This window comes from Hevea brasiliensis, chromosome 7, assembly GCF_030052815.1.
Source record: "Hevea brasiliensis isolate MT/VB/25A 57/8 chromosome 7, ASM3005281v1, whole genome shotgun sequence".
NCBI lineage: Eukaryota > Viridiplantae > Streptophyta > Magnoliopsida > Malpighiales > Euphorbiaceae > Hevea > Hevea brasiliensis.
This window is the reverse complement of record NC_079499.1, coordinates 20,094,860-20,114,694: the sequence shown is the minus strand read 5'-3', so window position 1 is coordinate 20,114,694 and position 19,835 is coordinate 20,094,860. Positions and strand designations below refer to the sequence as shown.

The following is a 19,835-nucleotide window of genomic DNA, read 5'->3' as shown; positions in this document are numbered from 1 at the left end:
CTTTTAATATGTATTAGGATCTATGTTTGCCATTCAAGATTGTGAATTAATAAGTTAATTCATTTAAACCTTAGTTTAAAAGAGGAGTTTGAGTACTAACCTCTTTGATGCACTATGGATGCAATTGGCACCTTTAGGAAGCACCTAGGACCCCAAGTGTTGTCTCTCTAGCTTTTCCACACCAAGATCACTAATGGGAAGCCCACAAATCAGCTTCTCAAGCCTTGCCAATCAATTATAATTTGGGTTCTTGCTTTTAGAAATGTTGTATGTGTGTATAGGACACTAGAAATAATTTCTAGCAATTTTAATTCAAAGAAACCAAGGGATTTTTCTTTGAATCAAGTGAGAAAGGAAGAGAGGAGAGAGTGAACCCTTTGTGCCATCCACTTTTAGTGAATAAGAAGAATGATTTGTTTCTTTATTTTCCTTTTATGCTTAGGTCATTAAGTCACTTAAACCCTATGCCATATATCATCACCACATTGCATCTTATTTTTAATTGACCTAATCACATTAAGCCAAGTGTCAAAGCTAGACTTAATCTTGACTTTGATCACCTTGCATGATAGGAAGACAAATGGAAAACTTATATGATGCCATGTGTCACCATTTCATGATGCCACATGTCAGCATGTGAAATGACCAAATTACCTTTATGTAATAATTTTGAGTTCTCAATCCAAAATCATTATTTCTCCTCTTCAAATCAATTTATATTAAATATAAATTAATTAATTAATCTCTATTAATTAATTTCTCACAATTAAATTCATATTGAAACACTTTAAATATAAATTTAACTTATACTATACATCCAATAACGTAGATTTAGTTTCAAGCTATGCTAGGGACTTTGTAATCTCAATGCAAACCAAAACTATTTAATTAATCAATTAAATCACATTTAACTTGGTGATTAACTTGTGTATGTGTGTGACTCACTGGGCTCATCACTAATTGGCAATGAGATATGATATCAACTCTTAATATCATCAGAACTCTTTTTTACCTTAAATGATTTCTCTAAATCATTTTAGGCATCTCATAGACCATGGTTGACACCTAGCATAGCGTGCTATGGCCACCCAATTAGTAATAAGGAATACCTTAAATGAACCTTTAATCATATGTTACCATGCACTAGAATCTCTCTGTTATAAAATCCCAATTCGAGCTGGAGTCATGGTTTATGTCAAACCCCATTTGCTATGAACATTATGTTCTTTTTTAATTCCAATTCTTCATTAATTAGATTTTCCTGTTAGAAACTCTTTTCTAGCTAAATCTTTCTGTTTTAGCTAGGAACTTGAAACATCAAGAACAATTAAATGAACATAGGATTTTTTTTCCTATTTACTTAGGGTAATAGATTTCATCTTGATCAACACCTATCTCCATATATAACTAGTATGAGCCAACACATACCCATATACCCATACACAGTACAAGTATGAGAGTAGTATCAAACTCAAACCACCTATATACAAGATAATTGTATTATCCCAGGTCTAAAGATTATATGCACTGATATGATATATGACAATGCATTGACAAGAGTAAACTCCATGTGCTTATCATATGCGTCACTGGTTTGGCCTACTTATCATGTATAAGTGCCTATCATGTTTGTTATGTTGCATGAGACTCACCACTCCATCTTATTTATATCTCATATAAATATCTTGGAAACAAACATGATTACAATCTTTCTGGATAAGTCATGTCCTGTGTGAAGTATCCTCGATTGTGAACTGATTTATGATACTTTATCCTAGAAATACTGTTACTCATATTCTTAACAACTTAAGAATATAATTTCTAACAAAATATCAATGGACATTTTCTATTACACATAAATACATTATGTAAACGGAAAAGTGAAATTGCTTTTTATTAATAAAATACGTACAAGATCCATACTAAATGGATGCTCTAGGAAATACTACTAATAACACATAGAAAGGCACTACCACATTATCAGAGAGATATTTGGGCGAGGCGATGTAGCCATGCAGAAAATAGCATCAGCTGAAAATCCAGTTGATTCATTCACAAAGCCTATGTCACAAGCTCAGTTAGACCGACATCTTGAGAAGATGGGTCTAAGATATTGTAATGAATGGCTCTAGTGCTAGTGAGAGATTGTTAGTAGTATGCCCTAGAGCATATCATTTTGTATGTATCTTGTATATATTTTATTAATAAAAGGTGATTTCACTTTTCCGTTTACATAATGTAGTTATGTGTAGTAGAAAAGGTTCATTGATATTTTGTTAGAAATTCTATTCTTAAGTTGTTAAGTATATGAGTGATAGTATTTCTAGTACAAAGTATCATAAATTGGTTCACAATCGAGGATACTTCACGCAGGACATGACTTATCCAGAAAGATTGTAATCATGTTTGTTCCCAAGGTATTTATATGAGATATAAATAAAATGGAGTGGTGAGTCTCATGCCATATAACAAACATGCAAGACACTTATACATGATAAGTAGGCCGAACCAATGACGCATATGACAAGCACATGGAGTTTACTCTTGTCAATGCATTGTCATATATCATATCAGTGCATATAATCTTTAGACATGAGATAACACAGTTATCTTGTATATAGGTGGTTTGAGTTTGATACTACTTTCATACTTGTACTGTGTATGGGTATATGGGCATGTGTTGGCTCCTACTAATTATATATGGAGATAGGTATTGATCAAGATGGAATCTATTACCCTAAATAAATACGAATAAAATCCTGTGTTCATTTAATTGTTCTTGATGTTTTAAGTTCCTAGCCAGGACAGACAGATTTAGTCAGAAAAGAGTTTCTGACAAAAAAATCTAATTAATCAAGAACTAGAATTAAAAGATAACATAATGTTCATAGCAAATGGGGTTTGACATTGATCATGACTCCAGCTCGAATTGGGATTTTATAACAGAGAGATTCTAGTGCATGGTAACATATAATTAAAGGTTCATTTAAGGTATTCCTCATTACTGATTGGGTGGCCATGGCACGTAATGCTAGGTGTCAACCATGGTCTATGAGATACCTAAAACGATTTAGAGAAATCATTCATAGTAAAAAAGAGTTCTGATGATATTAAGAGTTGATATCATATCTCATTGCCAATTAGTGATGAGTCTAGTGAGTCACACATATACACAAGTTAATCACAAAGTAAAACGTGATTTAATTGATTAATTAAAAGTTTAATTGATTAATGAAATATGTTTGATTTGCAATGAGATTGCAAAGTCCCTAGCATGGGTTGAAACTAAATCTAGGTTATTGGATGTATAATATAAGTTAAATTTATATTTAAAGTGTTTAAATATGAATTTATTATGACAAATTAATTAATAGAGATTAATTAATTAATTTATATTTGATATAAATTGATTAGAAGAGGAGAAATAATGATTTTGGGTTGAGAACTCAAAATTAAAACATAAGGGTAATTCGGTCATTTCACATGGTGACATGTGGCACCATGAGATGGTGGCACCATGAGATAGTGGCACCATGAGATGGTGACACATGACATCATATAAGTTTTCCATTTGTTTTCCTATCATGTAAGGTGATCAAAGTCAAGATTAACTCTAGTTTTGACACTTGGCTTAATGTGATTAATTCAATTAAAAATAAGATGCAATGTGGTGGTGACATGTGGCAAAGGGTTTAAGTGATTATTTGACCTAATTATAAAAAGGAAAAGAAAAGAAGAAACATATATCTCTTTCTTGTCTCAAAGGTGGCGGCACCTCTCTCCCATCTCCTCTTCTTGCTTTCTTCATCAATTCAAAGAGAAATCATTCATTCCCTTTGAATTAAAATTGCTAGAAATTATTTCTAGTGTCCTATACACACATATAACCTCTCTCAAAGCAAAACCCCAAATTATAATTAGATAGCAAGGCTTGAGAAGCAAAATTATGGACTACCCATTGGTGATCTTGATGTGGACAAGCTAGAGGGACAAGACTTAGGGTCCTAGGAGCTTCCTAAAGGTGTTAATTGCATCCATAGTGCATCAAAGAGGTTAGTGCCCAAATTCCTCTTTCAAACTAGGGTTTAATTGAATTAATTTATTAATTCACAATCTTAAATGGAAAATGAAGATCCTAATACATATTAAAAGTGTTTTAATATGCAATTGAGCATTGAAATTAATTAGGCACATAAGAGATGTGGCATGTTGCATGAAACTTTAGGAGAAAAATTTTGAAATTCAATGCTCCAATGCACCAATTACCATGCTTCCGCTCCTTCACCACCACTTTAAAAATGAATGAAAATTAGTTTAAAATCCCTTATAGTATATTTAATGGATTATCGGTAGGAGAAGTTTGGTAATTCATTAGATATACTACGGGATTATGTTATGCCTTACGGAGGGGTAAGGTGTGACACCGTAAGTGCATGGATCATGAATAAGTAATATAATAGTGAATAGAGTATCATTGCCACGAGGAATATATAGGCATAAGTACTAAGCTAGACAATAATTTTAACAGTTTAAACTATCGAAGTTATAGAGTGATTAATTCTAAACTATTGCTAAGAATACTGAGAATCAAAGGAAATAAAGCTGCGAATTCAATCTAAAAGAATCTATGAACTGAACAATTCTAGATTAAGATTATGGACTTAACCTTGCTTATTCAACTGATTGAGGATTGTTACTTTGATGGAAATTAATCCTAGGATATCCTAAGTCCTCTTTCAAGGCACCTATTAAGTTCTTTGATTAATTGTGAAGTTCCACAAAGGATGCCAGCCTATATCTAGGTCAGATTTTTTAGGTTCAAAATCCTGATTTCCAATACTAATCTTCACCTTCCAGTTTTTTAACTAGTATCTTATATCATAACTAGGTGAATACCAACGCATAGCATGCGTTAAGAACACAAAATATTAAATCAAAGAACAAGGCTCAAATCCATTAAATAAACTTAGTATGCATCCATAACAGAAATTAAAAGTACTACTCTCCTAATTTCAGAATTAAACAAACTACTTACTCATGGTGAGTTTAACAAATATATTGCAATTAAAATAAAAGAACATAAAGTATTTTGAAGAAATAAAACAAAAGAACCCAGAACAAAGATTTTATAGTTTGAACTTTTGAAATTTTAGCTGAGAGCTCTTCTCCTTGGTGCTGATGCAGCTTCTCTTCAAATGGCTTGGAAAAACTAGGCTAAAATTAATTCTAAACTGAAAGACTTTTGTTGAAGGTCTCTTCTCCTTGTTCCAGTCTTTTAGTATTTATATCAGGTGCTTTAGAGTCATGATTTAGAGTCCTAAGAGCCTTAGAAGTCTATTCGAAATGCGAAGGGTGGAGTTCAAGTCACATCAGAAATCTGCCTTTTACAAAGTACATGGCCTGTGTGGCACTACATAGTCCTGGGGCATGTAAATTTTTGGATAGAATTTAGCTTCGTTCAGGTGGGAGACAGCAGGTTACATGGGGGTCTTTAAGTTTACATGGGGTTAAGCACAGGACCCGTGTACTATCTTCCTTTCTTTGGCTTTTCAGATTTAGATTTCTAGAGAATTACACAGGGGCATTGTGAGGTACACGAGGTCAATTACATGACCCGTGTACTATGGCTCCTTTTTTTTTCTTTAATCTTTTCTTGCCAGAGGGTTACACGGGTCTAGTTCCATTCTTACACGACCTGTGTACTATGATGCAGCAGCTTCTTTTGCTTTTCTTAATTTTCAAACTTGCCTAATCGACTCCTATACCTTGGACTTCCTTTAGAACACCTGAAAATATACAGAAAATACAAAATTTACTGGCGATTAACCAAATTGACAAAAACTAATGAAACTAACTAAAGTGCACGCAATTAGCTATCTAAATGCTATGAAATGTAGTGTAATTGTGCCTTGGAATACCCATATGATACAAGTGTATCAACAATACCACAAAAGTAAGCTTTTCCAAGGCTAGGTAATTGAGTTTGGCAGCTTTCAACACCTAGCTAGTGAAATAAATTGGCCTTTGTTCACCTTCCTCTTCTCGAACCAAAACAAAGCTCATTGTCTCTTTAGTGACTATAAGATATAAGAGCAAAACTTCACCCAGCTTGGGTGAGTCAAGAAGAGGTGGGTTAGTTAAAAAAATTTTCAATTCATTAAAGGCCACCTGACAGTCTTCGCTCGATTAAAAACTCTTTCTTGCTTTTAGAGCTTAGTCAAAAAGCAGACATTTTTTAGCCAAACAGAACATTAATCGTCTTAAAGCTGTTACCCAACCATTCAACTTCTAAACTTCTTAAATGCTTCTAGGTGGTCACATATCCATGATTGCTTGGATTTTTTTAGGTTCACCTCTATCCCTCTTTCTGATATCATGTATCCTAAAAACTTATCGACCTTGACTGTAAAAGTGCACTTTTCTAGATTTAACTTTATACCAATTTTGTCAAGAATGTTGAATGCCTTTTCGATGTCTTTGGCATGGTCTTCCATCCTTTTGCTGTTAATGATCATGTCATTCATATAAACTTCCATTATTTTACTGATCAAGCCATTGAACACTTTGTTTACCAACCGCTAATAAGTGGCCCCTGCATTTTTTAAATCGAATGGCATCACCTTGAAGCAGTATACCCTTGAGTCAGTGATAAAAGCTATCACACCTGCCTTCCACCCTATAGAGGCAATGTGATAAGGAAAAACTGACAGAGTTTCTCCTAAAATATATCTAATTGGACATATGAAACCTGCTGAAACCTGGAAGAATATGTAAATATATACATATACACATAAAGTGGCTCCATGCCAAATAGATATATCATCTTCATATACACATTATTATTTTTTCCCTCCGTGGGAACCAAAAAATATACAAACACAGACTTTAGGTGGGTAGCAGCCTAAACACATAGATAATATATACAGCAATCCAAAATGATCAAAAGTTACAAAAGGAATATGTTGGCCAGACCTCTACTAAACTCTGCAACTGGTGAAGTGGAAGAAAGGACAATGTTAACAAATGAGGGCTGCTAATAGAAGGATCACCAAAAAGAATCTGAAATATTAAAAATTTAAGAGGTGAGTACAACTACTCAATGAGCAGATAAATAAATAACAAAGGGAGAATAGATAAGGTTTTGGTACTTAATAGTACCAGGTGCTATACTAACATATGTCAACTAAAAAAATATCATTTGCTGTACTTTACTTAACTGACATATAATAAAATTTCATGCTATAAAAAAATATTTCAGAAATAAATTTGCTAATAATCATAAAATCAATAATATTTTCATACACTCACAATATGTTTCCTATAGATAATGCTGGCATCTTAGGTGCATATAATAAACTCTGGCAACCTAAGAGCAATGCTGGTATCCTGGGCTGTATGATGACACTAACGGCCTAGGGGCAATAAATATGTTGGTCATACACATGTGCAAAGCCACCCCCAAAGGGCGACCACCTGATAGACGCCCCAAAGGCTATGTGTATATCGAAGATAGTATAAATATAAGCTGAGCTGAAATTATATCACCCGTCATCGAGGTGCTATCTATTCAGTGCATATATTGAGTGTATTCAGTAATTTATTTAGCTGTGCTTCTAAATCTTACTTCATTTAATAAATAAATACATAATTACCATTATCCATTCCCATTTTTGCATAAAGAAAAATAACATACATAAATATACATTGAATAAATGCATGATTTATTTTAAATTCTGAATTTTAAATCTTGAAGATGAAAAAGGTGAGGGTGAAATGCATGATTTATTTATCTAAAATTAAAAAAAAAAATTCAGCTGCATTTCGGTATAAATCGGATGTCTTCCAAAATTTCAAAAACTCAACCAATTCTTCACAAGCTACAACACATTCACAAATAATTTAAAATGTCCATATGTGGCCTACACCAAATAATATAATAAAAAAAAATATATATTTTTTTTTTCATTTACTTCTCCTTCTCCATTTGATATATACTTCTTTCTCCTTTAGCATTTCATGCTAAAATTTCTTCCTTTACTACATCAAAATTCTTGCCAATTTAATTACAATTAATCTCCATTAATAGCTCCAAAATAACCACATCATACTTTAAACACTTCATTATCCACCAAGCAATTAAGATATAGAACTTAAATCCATCCCTCCACTCACAAATTTTCCTATTTCTAACAACACTTGAAATTTTCCACTAGTTTATAACTTCCAATTATACTAACGATATAATATTTAACTCTATTTTTTCTTATATACACAACGTGCTAAATTTCTTGCATGTTTCTAGTTAAGATTTAATATACCCAACAATTATCAAACCATTAGTAGCTTGACCATCCATCCCAAATTTTCTTATTTATAATATTTCCATTCACTTCCCTTATAATTTCTACCAATTCTATTCTTTAAAATAGAATTTAGCAACATAATAATAATAACTTCAATCCCTTAACTCATTCTTAAAATAACATACCTAAATTGGAATTAAAATTAATGTTAAGCTTACTCAACAAATCCTAGGACATATGTATAAAATTTCTTTACTCAACTCTTCAATGAACAAACTCTACTACAAGTTATTCAATAATACTAAGCAACTATGGTAGCTCATGATATAGCCTAAAAATTAAATAAAGAAAATTCAACTTGAAAATCCTAGTATAGAGAAGTTGAGGTTTGGCTACCGATATTGTCTATATCTCTCCTTAGTTTCATTGTTAACCTAAGGGAATATCAATAACTTATTAAATCATGAAGGGAGGAAGCTATTAGTGCTACCTTGATCAAGAAACAACAAAGAAAGAAACAACAAAGAAAGAACCAAAGACACTAGAATTAAAAAGGATGGTTGCTACTCCCCATTCTTCTCCTTTACTTGGAATAGAGATTACAAGATGAGAGAGGGAACTATGGCTCATGGGAAAGATCTATCATAAATAGGGACTTATGGCATGTGAAAGTGATGTAATTTAGCAAAATTTTTATTGGAAGAGTTAAGTTATTGGGTAAGGGTTTTCAATTCCCCTGCTGTTGCTTTATTTCCCCCGTTTTTGCTTTATACCCGATCTGCTCTGTTTTGATTTTATTTTTATCTCTCTTTTTTTTTTTTTTTTACTTTTCCTCTCTTGACTTTTCTTTCTTCCTTTTTCTTAGTTGTTGTTTTGTTTTGATTGGTTTGAATGTTAAAATTCTATCCTCTTAAAAGAAATTTCATCTTCGAAATTTATATACCTCGTGAAGCAAACAAGTGTGGGTACTGAGCCCGCATATCATCTTCTCTCTCCTAAGTACGTTCTTTTCTGGAATGATTGCCCCAATGAACCTTGACTAATGGAACTACTTTGTTCTTAACATAGATACATGGAAAACATCATGAATTTGTGATAACTCAGGAGGCAAAGCTAAACGATAAGCAATGGGTATGATCCTCTTTATAATCTCATAAGGTCCTACAAACCAAGGACTCAACTTCCCACGCTTACCAAAGTATATAATTCTCTTCCAAGGAGAGATCTTTAAGAATACCCTATCACCGACATTGTACTCAATATCTCTTCTCTTCAAATCTGCATAACTCTTTTGTCTGTCTTGTGCAGCCTTTAACCTACTTCTAATCATTTGGATCTTATTAGCAGTGTGTCGTACCATTTCTGGGCCTTCTAGCTTCTTTTCTCCAACTTCAATCCAACATAATAGTGTTCTACATTTTCTACCATATAGCTCTCATAAGGGGCCATGCCAATACTAGCATGATAACTATTATTATAAGCAAACTCTATCAAAGATACATACTTCTCTCAACTTCCCTTAAACTCTATTACACATGTCCTAAGCATGTCTTCTAGAGTCTGAATAATTCGTTCAGATTGACCGTCTATTTTTGGATGGAAGGAAGTACTAAACTTCATTTTAGTTCCTAAAGCATTTTGTAAACTAAGCCAAAATTGAGATGTAAACCTTGGATCTCTATCTGAAACAATGGAAACTAGAGCACCATGGAGTCTTACAATTTCATTGACATAAATCTCTGCTAACTTATCTAAAAAAATAATCCATCCTGACAGGCAAAAAATGTGCTGATTTCATCAATCTATCAATTATTACCCGAACTACATCATGCCCACGTGGAGTACGAGGTAATCCAGAAACAAAATCTATGGTGATATGCTCCCACTTCCATTATAGAATAGGAAGTGGCTGCAACTTTCCCGCTGGATACTGATGTTGTGCCTTAACTTGTTGGCATACCAAGCACCTTGAAACAAATTCTGCTATTTCCTTCTTTATATCTGGCCACCAATAATTTTCTCTAGGATCCCTATACATCTTAGTGCTACCCGAATGCATAGAATAGGCAGAACAGTGAGCCTCTTCCATGATCTCTCTTTTTAGGTTTTCCACATTAGGTACACATAACCTGCCACCAAACATTAAAGTCCCATCTTCACTAAGTGAAAAATCTGTATGAGTGTCATTTCTCACCTCATTGATGATCTTGTTTAATTGCTCATCTTGGCTTTGAGCTTTTCTAACCCTTTCCACCAATACTAGTCTAACTTTGAGAGTTACTAACAATGCCCCCGAATTATCCACTGCTAACTTTGCTCTTAGAGATCGAAACTCTAACAATAATGGAAGTCTAACTATTTTAACATATGCCAAATTACCAAGGGACTTTCAACTAAGGGCATCAACTACCACATTAGCCTTGCCTAGATGATATTTAATGGTGCAATCATAGTCCTTAAGTAATTCAATCCATCTTTTTAGGCTCAAATTCAATTCTTTCTATATGAGGAGATATTTTAAGCTCTTATGATCTGTATAAATCTGACAAGTCCTACTATAAAGGTAATGTCTCTATGTCTTCAAAGCAAAAACCATTGCAGCTAATTCTAGGTCATGGGTAGGATAATTTAATTCATGTGGTCTAAGTTGCCTAGAAGCAGAAGCTATCACCTTCCCATGTTACATCAGAACACAACCTAACCCCTTACGGGAAGCATCACTATAAATAATAAATCCGCCTACTCCCGAAGGTAGAGTAAGAACTAGAGTTGAAGTTAAACATGCCTTAAGCTTCTCAAAACTCTATTGGCAATCTTCTGTCCATTCAACCTTTGCATTCTTTCTAAGTAGTTTTTTCAATGGTGTTGCAATGATGGAGAAATCTTGGACAAAATGCCTGTAGTACCCTGCTAATCCCAAGAAACTCCTAACCTCTGTAGCATTAGTCGAGGATCTCATTTGACTACTGCTTCAATCTTCTTAGGATCAACAAACACTCCCTGTGCTGAAATAACATGTCCTAAGAAGATGACTCTATCAAGCCAGAACTCACATTTACTCAATTTGGCATATAATTGTTTGCTTCTTAAAGTTTGAATAAAATCTTCAAATGCTCCTCATGTTCTTTCTTACAACGAGAATACACCAAAATATCATCGATAAATACAATAACAAAGTTGTCCAAATAGGATTTGAACACCTTATTCATGAGGTCCATAAAAGCAGTTGGTGCATTAGTTAACCCGAAAGGCATAACAAGAAAATCAATCTCCCTATCAGGAGGTAATCCCAGAAGTTCATCAGGGAAAACATTAGGAAACTCACACACAACTGGAATGTCCTCTAACTTAGGCACTTTTAGGCTAGTATCAACAACATGAGCTAGGTATGCTTGACAACCCTTCCTAAGCATGTTCCTGGCAGTTATAGCAAAAATCACAGAGGAAGGAAGAAAACACCTTTCTCCATGAAAGATAAATTTGGGCCCCTTAGGGCAATCAAACATCACTGTCTTCTTAAAAAAATCTACTGTGGCGTGGTGGCGGGATAACCAATTCATGCCTAAAATAACATCAATATCCTGGAAATGTAAAGGAATCAAGTCTACTAGTAACTCATGATCACCCAATTTAACAACACAATCCTTGTACACATGCTCACATATAATAGAATTCCCAACTAGTGTCCCCACAACTAATCCACAATCTAGAGGTTTCAATTCTCTATCGGCATGCATAGAAAATGATTGAGACACAAAAGAATAAGTGGACCCAGGGTCTATAAGAATGCCTGCATCTCTACCAAATATGGTCAACATACTTGTCACAACTTTTGGAGATGCTCTTGCCTCCTGCTGTGTCATAGGAAAGACTCCGGCTTGAACGTAAGGCCTACCAAGTTGTGTTATAGGTTTAGACTGAGCTAATGAAGTTTCCCCAATAGTTTTACTTTCACTATGTCTCATTTCTACTGTAAGTTTACCTCATGCTGGTGCTGTACCAATTTGTGGATTCTGAGGTGTCACCAATCCATAACCAGAACCACTATTTTTAGTCACAAGTAAAGGACAATCCCTTTTAAAGTGTCCTGGAGCACCACACTCAAAGCAACCTCGATCAAACCTCCTACCCTCCCCATTATGGTACTTACCACAGGTGGCACATTGAAGAAAAGTTCTCTTCTTCTATTCAAACCCAGAATTGTCTCCTTGTCCCAGTCTCTGTCTCTGTGCCCCAAAGGAACTACCCACTGACTGTGCCATTAATCCCTAACTAGCTTGAAATCGAGTAGGCTACTATCCTATACTCATATAAAAACCCTTACTACTGCCACCATAATCAGTTCTAGACTGAGATGAACTACCTCCTCTTTTAGTTGGTCTCTCCTTGAACCCTTGTGAAGAACTTTGCCCATGCTTCTAACTCATTTTCTGCTCATATTCTTTCTCTTCTTGTCTCACTTTTTCAACATTCAAAACCGCTTCCACTAATTCATGAAAATTACTACCTCTGAACCAAGTCATGGAAGATCTAATGCCAACATGTAAACCTTGCCTGAACCTATCACATTTAGCTTCTTTAGAAGGCGAGATGTCTGAAACAAAACCATAAAGATCCTCAAACTGATCAGCATACTCTCTTACTGAGATACTACCCTGAAATAACCTGAAGAAGGCATTTTGCTTTCCTTTTCTATAACTTTTTGTCAGATACTCTTGGTGAAAATCAATCACAAATCTCTCTTAAGCCAAATCAGCTCCAATTCTGTGACGTATACCATCAAACCAACTATCTGCCTTACCCTGTAACAACCCATGTATATTATCCATCCTATCTGCATTTGTCATTTTCATCAAATCAAATACTTTTATAACTCTTTTCAACCATTTATCTACAACATTAGCATCAAAAGAACCCTCAAAGTCATAAGCCCCAAACGTTTAGCATGATCCACTACCTCCCATGGATCTTTCGACTTAGTTGTGACAGCTGCTGTAATTACTGTGCCACAAATGCACCAAGATCTGTATTCAACTAAAAAGGAATAGCTGGTGCTTCAAGTGGAATAGGAGGTGCATTTATAGGTGCAATAGGTGGTGCACCTATAGATGGAATAGGCGGTGCAACTGTAGCTACAGGTGGAACTGGCTATGGTGGTGCAACTGGATATGCCCCTAATGCTACATCGTGAGAAATAATAACATGTTCATCTCCACCCTCAATTAACTCCTGGTCTACCACCTACTACTTTGGCACCCCGGCCTCTACCACCTACTACTTTGGGCGGCATTGTCTTACAAATAAGATAAGGAATAGAACATCAAGAGATAATCAACTACACTGACACTAGAAAGGTCTACAAAATCTATAAACCTAGGCTCTGATACCAATAATTTTCACACTTGCCTTCACCCTATAAAGGAAAATGTGATAAGGAAAAACTGATAGAGTTTTCCCTAAAATATATTTAATTGGACATATAAAACCTGTTGAAACCTGAAAGAGTATGTAAATATATACATATACACCTAAAGTGGCTCCATGCCAAATAGATATATCATCTTCCTAGATACATGATTTTTTTTCCCTCTGTGGGAACAAAAAAATATACTAACATAGACCTTAGGTGGGTAACAGCCTAAACACATAGATAATATATACAGTATCCAAAATGATCAAAAGTTACAAAAGGAATATGTTGGCCCGACCTCCACTAGACTCTGCAACTGGTGAAGTGGAAGAAAGGACAATGCTAACAAATGAGGGCTATTGATAGAAGGATCACCAAAAAGAATCTGAAATATTAAAAATATAAGAGGTGAGTATAACTACTCAATGAGCAAATAAATAAATGACAAAGGGGGAATAGACAAGGTTTTGGTACTTAATAGTTCCAAGTGCTATAGTAACATATGTCAGCTAAATAAATATCATTTGTTATAATTTACATAACTGAGATAAAATAAAATTTCATGCTATAAAAAAAATATTTCAGAAATAACTTTGCCAATAATCATAAAGTAAATAATATTTTCATACACTCACAATATGCTTCCTATAGATAATGCTGGTATCTCAGGTGCATATAATAAACTCAGGCAACCTAAGAGCAATGATGGCATCCTGGGCTCTATGATGACATATAACGACCCAAGAGCAATAAATATGCTGGTCATACACATGTATAGAGCCACCCCCAAAGGGCGACCACTTGATATATGCCTCAAAGGCAATGTGTACATCAAGCGTTGTCCCAAAGACAATATAAATATAAGCTGAGCTGAAATTATATCATCCGTCATTAAGGTGCTATCTATTCAGTGCATATATTGAGTGTATTCGGTAATTTATTCACCTGTGCTTCTAAATCTCATTTCATTTAATAAACAAACACATAATTACCATTATCCATTCCCATTTTTGCATAAAGAAAAATAACATACATAAATATACATTGAATAAAAATTACCAGTGTTAAATATTTACCCACTCACGTGTATTGAAGACTAATAAAGCCTAGACTATTGAAGCACCCCTGGCATCTACAACAGAAGCTAGGTCATCTTTTAAAGGTGTAGGAAAAGGTAATATATTAAGAAAAGGAATTTTAAATCCTGAAGATGAAAAAGGTAAGGGTGAAATGCATGATTTATTTATCTAAAATTGAAAAAAAATTCGGCGGCATTTTGGTATAATCGGACATCTTTCAAAATTTCAAGAATTCAACCAATTCTTCATAAGCCACAGGACATTCATAAATAATTTAAAATTTCCATTTGTGGCCTACACCAAATAATATAATAAATTCCATATTTTTTCTATTTATTTCTCCTTCTCCATTTGATATATACTTCTTTCTCCTTTAGCATTTCATGCTAAAATTTCTTCCCTTTACTACATCAAAATTCTTGCTAATTTAATTACAATTAATCTCCATTAATAGCTCCAAAATAATCACATCATACTTTAAACACTTCATTATCCAACTAGCAATTAAGATATAAAACTAAAATCCATCCCTCCACTCACAAATTCTCCTATTTCTAACAATACTTGAAATTTTTCACTAGCTTATAACTTCCAATGATACTAAAGATATAATATTTAACTCTATTTTTTTATGTGCACAACATGCTAAATTTCTTGTATGTTTCTAGTTAAGATTTAATATACCCAACAATTATCAAACCATTAGTAGCTTGACCATCCATCCCAAATTTACTTATTCATAATATTTCCATTCACTTCCCTTATAATTCCTACCAATTCTGTTATTTAAAATAGAATTTAGCAACATAATAATAATAACTTCAATCCCTTAACTCATTCTTAAAATAACATACCTAAATTGGAATTAAAATTAATGTTAAGCTTACTCAACAAATCCTAGGACATATATATGAAATTTATTTACTCAACTCTTCAATGAACAAACCTTACCACAAGTTATTCAATAATATTAAGCAACTATGGTAGCTCATGATATAGCCTAAAAATCTAAAATAAAGAAAATTCAACTTGAAAATCCTAGTATAGAGAAGTTGAGGTTTGGCTACCTACATTGTCCATATCTATCCTTAGTTTCATTATTAACCTAAGGGTGTAACACCCCTATTGGTATAGCCTGGTATATTTCATTGTTCCGGTGACCGGTGTCGGTCCGGACAATTAAGGGGATTAGAACCATACTTAAGACAACTTGAGAAGCCATAAACACAAATAATTAGTAATGTTTAATTAGTTAACTATAAATAAGAAAAACAGAACATAAGAAGTTAAACGAGCCGAGAGTCACAGCGATGAGTGACCTCCTCGGGAACGACTGCGAAGTCGTTTTAAACTCAAATTTCGAACCGTAAAAAGTGACGCTGCTGTCCTTAGGACCCTTATAAACACAGTGAAAAAGAGAAAATCATGAAAAAGAACTGTTAAGCCAGTCAAATAATTAGGTCAGGGAGCCGAAAGAAATATTAGATTATTTACAAACTGGGTTGAACCGGCGAAGGGCAATTTAGTCAATTGACCCCGAGAGCTGACTCCTGACCTAACTGTCAAATAAAATCAGAGAAAAGAAAATTTCAGAATCGAGAATTAAATTAAAGAACTAATAAAAAAAATAAATAAATAAAAAAAGAAAAGAAAGAAGTTAGAAAAGTCAAAGGTGATGACATCATGAATGATGTCATAAAAGATTAATTAAATTATTTTATTAATTTGGGAATTTTGGTCTTCAAAAAGGGATAAAAACATAAAAGAAAAGAAAAAAAAAATCATTCTTCTTCATCAAAAACGTGTATCTCTCCTCTCTCTCTCTTTTCTCCTTAATTTTCTCCATAACCATGAAATTCAAGCTTTCAAAGCTTGAATCAACCCCATAAATTCCCCAAAAATTCTACTAAATTATGATTAAGCTTTGGTTGGGCTACTAGAAGAGGAGATTGAAGAAGCAAGAAAGAAGAAAAAAGAGAAGAAAATTAGTGATTGGAAAATCAAACAAAGGTTAGTATATAAATTTGAATTCTTTTACTAAATTTCTATGTTCTTAGTTTAATTAACTTAGAAAGTAACTTAAAATGAAAAAAAAATAATTGTGAGGGATCAAAGCTGAATTTAGGCTAGCTAGGGTTTGATGTGTGTGCATGAATTTGATGGACTTTAAGGTGTATATGAGCTTGATAGAGTTAAAGAAGCATGTATATAGGCATTGAATTGGTTAAATGAAACAATTAAGTGAGATTAGGGTTAGGAGGCTAGGGTTTGTGAACCAAATTTTGGAGAAATGCTTAAATGATGACTTTGGTCTATTATGAGATGAAAAATGGTCAATAATGACCTAAAGAGATGTGTGGGAATTGTTGGAATGAAAACCAAATTCGTAGGTCAAATGGTCATGCTGCTGGCGGCATGACCAAACCTACTTTGAAGGACCAAAACGGGAATTTTACAAGCCCAATTGATATGCCACCAATTGGGAATGAAAATAGACATAAAAGGGCACAATTTTCATTAAGGAACCATGCCCAAAAACTGACCAAAACTGGGTGAACCAATTGACCAAAGTGAAATGAGAGCAGGCTGCCACTGCACCAAACTGACCAAATGAACAGTAACTGTTCATTTGGTCATAACTCGAGTTAGGAAGGTCAAAATGACCTGAAATTTTACCAGCAATTAGATATGATATAGATCTAAAACTTTTATGAAGAACACCAACCCAAATTATGCCATTAACCCATTCAAATCATTGAACAAAGTTGAGTTACTGTACCTGTGATTCTGCAGAATTGCCATTGAGCAGTAATGTTTGAAGGGCTATAACTCTCTCTAGGAAACTCGGATTTAGGTGATTCTTGAACCGATGGAAACCTAAGACATAGTAGAATATTTCATATGAAGAAAGTTAGACCAAATTATGAACTTAACTTGATCAAATTACTGAACAAAGTTGGACCAAAAATCTGCCAGAACCAAAATACCGGTATGAACAGTGCACGTAAACAGTAATTATATTTTGGCCATAACTTGAGCTACAAAACTCCGATTGGGGTGATCCAAAAATGAGAATACACTTAAGACAATAAGGAACATTTTCTATGAAGGAAGTTTTGCCAAATTCCAACAGTAGATTGACCAATGGAACAGTGTAACTTCGGAGCACCAAAACCGAAAATTGGCAATTTTGCCAAAATGACTTAAGCTTGGAGAAAATGACCAAAACCAACAAGTTTAATAACCAAAATGTGGTATGTGGGTGAAGTTGGAGTTTCCATACCTATTAAGCCTTAGAAAGTCAACTATTTGACTTGAATAGTGCAGTGAATAGTAACCCAAAATACAAAAATTTTAAGAACGTCGAAATTAGCACGTTAGAGCTAGGTAAAAGTGAAGTTAAATTTATTTTTGGATTTATGTTAAATTATGGTACTGAAACACTATAAAATTGTGTGTTTCAGTGGAAAAGAATACCGGGACAGAACCCGAGGAGTCGAGTCAAGGCCAACAGGCGACTCGCTTGAGGTTTGTGCACAACTAACTCTTTTGTTATTTTTCAATTCCAAATTGATTTGAAATAAATTTATTGTATGATTTATGATTTTTGTTGTGTTGAGAATTTTAACTTATTGAATGAAATTGTATAATTTGAATACAAATTTTCTTATGCATTTAAGGAATTATTGCATTGTTTTGAGGATTGTAAATTTTAAGTTTGATGTGTTGCCAACCTTGAGCATGAATTTATGATGATTAAAAATGTTGATTTGTAAATGCTTTGTAAATAGAAATTGTTTTGAATATGATTTGAAACCACAGTTGACATGACAAAATATGTTGTGAATTCTCATTAGCTTGTCTAGTGAGATAACTCCTCCACTTGATGGGGCGAGTTTCTTCCTCTCTGGCTTGCCAGTTGGGGAATGATGTGAATGAGTACTCATATATACTAGCTAGTCTTTGTTTCTCCCTTTTAGCCTCGGTTATTGGGAGTATGTGAAATGTCGTGGTGTACAACACGGCATCTATTCGAATTTTGGGTCATGGGTTCGATCAGGTGTATTGTTGGCAACGCCCTTTAAATTATGTATGATTTGATAAATTGTGATTGAAATAAATAATTTGTCAATGATTCAAAAATTTTGCATTGTCTCGGAATTTAAAAGAAATGTAAATAAATAGTTACTATTTGATCAAAATGTTATTCGAATGAATAATTTGCATGAATGAAAATGTTGATTTCTGAAGGTCATGGATTTTGAAGAATTTAGAAATTTTAAAATTCTATTTGTTATGAATTGTCAAGCATAAATTGTATTAAGTTTTAAATTGTTAGTTTGTGTACCACTGAGTTCACTACTCAGCGATAGCTTGTTATGCTGTCGCAGATATAGAGACTAGAGGAGCAGCAGATTGAGCTGCTGAGGACAGGGGAGCTACCTGCTAGAAGTTATCGGGTATAATTTTATACCCTGACTGTAAATATTCATTTTGATGTATGTATTGCACGTAATTGTATGGACATGTAAAATCGGTCTTGAGCAGCTTGTATAAAGTTTGTATAAAGTTGTAATAAATTTTAGTTTGGATTTTCTTAATGTAAATTTCTTGTAATGATGTATCTAAATTGTTTTGTTTCTAAGGAAATATGAATGATATTGATTGACAGTATTTTGAGAATTATTGAACTTGTGAATTTGAGAAATTGGTTGAGATTGAGTATGAATTTGAAGCAGTGGTTAGAAAATTATTGGAAGTGCTTTTATTTCAGGTATTTGAAGAACTGGTTTCTCAAAATACAGAGGGAACTCTGTCAAAATTTTTATAAAATTTGCGTAAAAACAAAATGGACCAAAAATATTAACTAGATTTACTTTTAATCATATGTTTTAAATACCTATTGGAAAATGCTCACCACTTATCAAAAATAAGAAAATTGTTTTAAAATCCCTTGTAGGGTACTTAATGAGTTATCGGTAGGTGAAGTTCGGTAGTTCATTAGGTATTCTACGGGATCATGTTATACCTTACAGAGGGGTA

General features: G+C 33.7%; 1 long non-coding RNA gene across 1 annotated transcript; it reads left to right on the top strand.

The window, feature by feature from the left end:
• Window positions 1-16,648: 16,648 nt before the first annotated feature.
• LOC131181663 (uncharacterized) lies at window positions 16,649-19,475 on the top strand. Its single transcript, XR_009150158.1, has 3 exons — window positions 16,649-16,802; window positions 18,257-18,320; window positions 19,184-19,475. It is a non-coding gene; the product is annotated as an uncharacterized LOC131181663 (long non-coding RNA).
• Window positions 19,476-19,835: the final 360 nt, after the last annotated feature.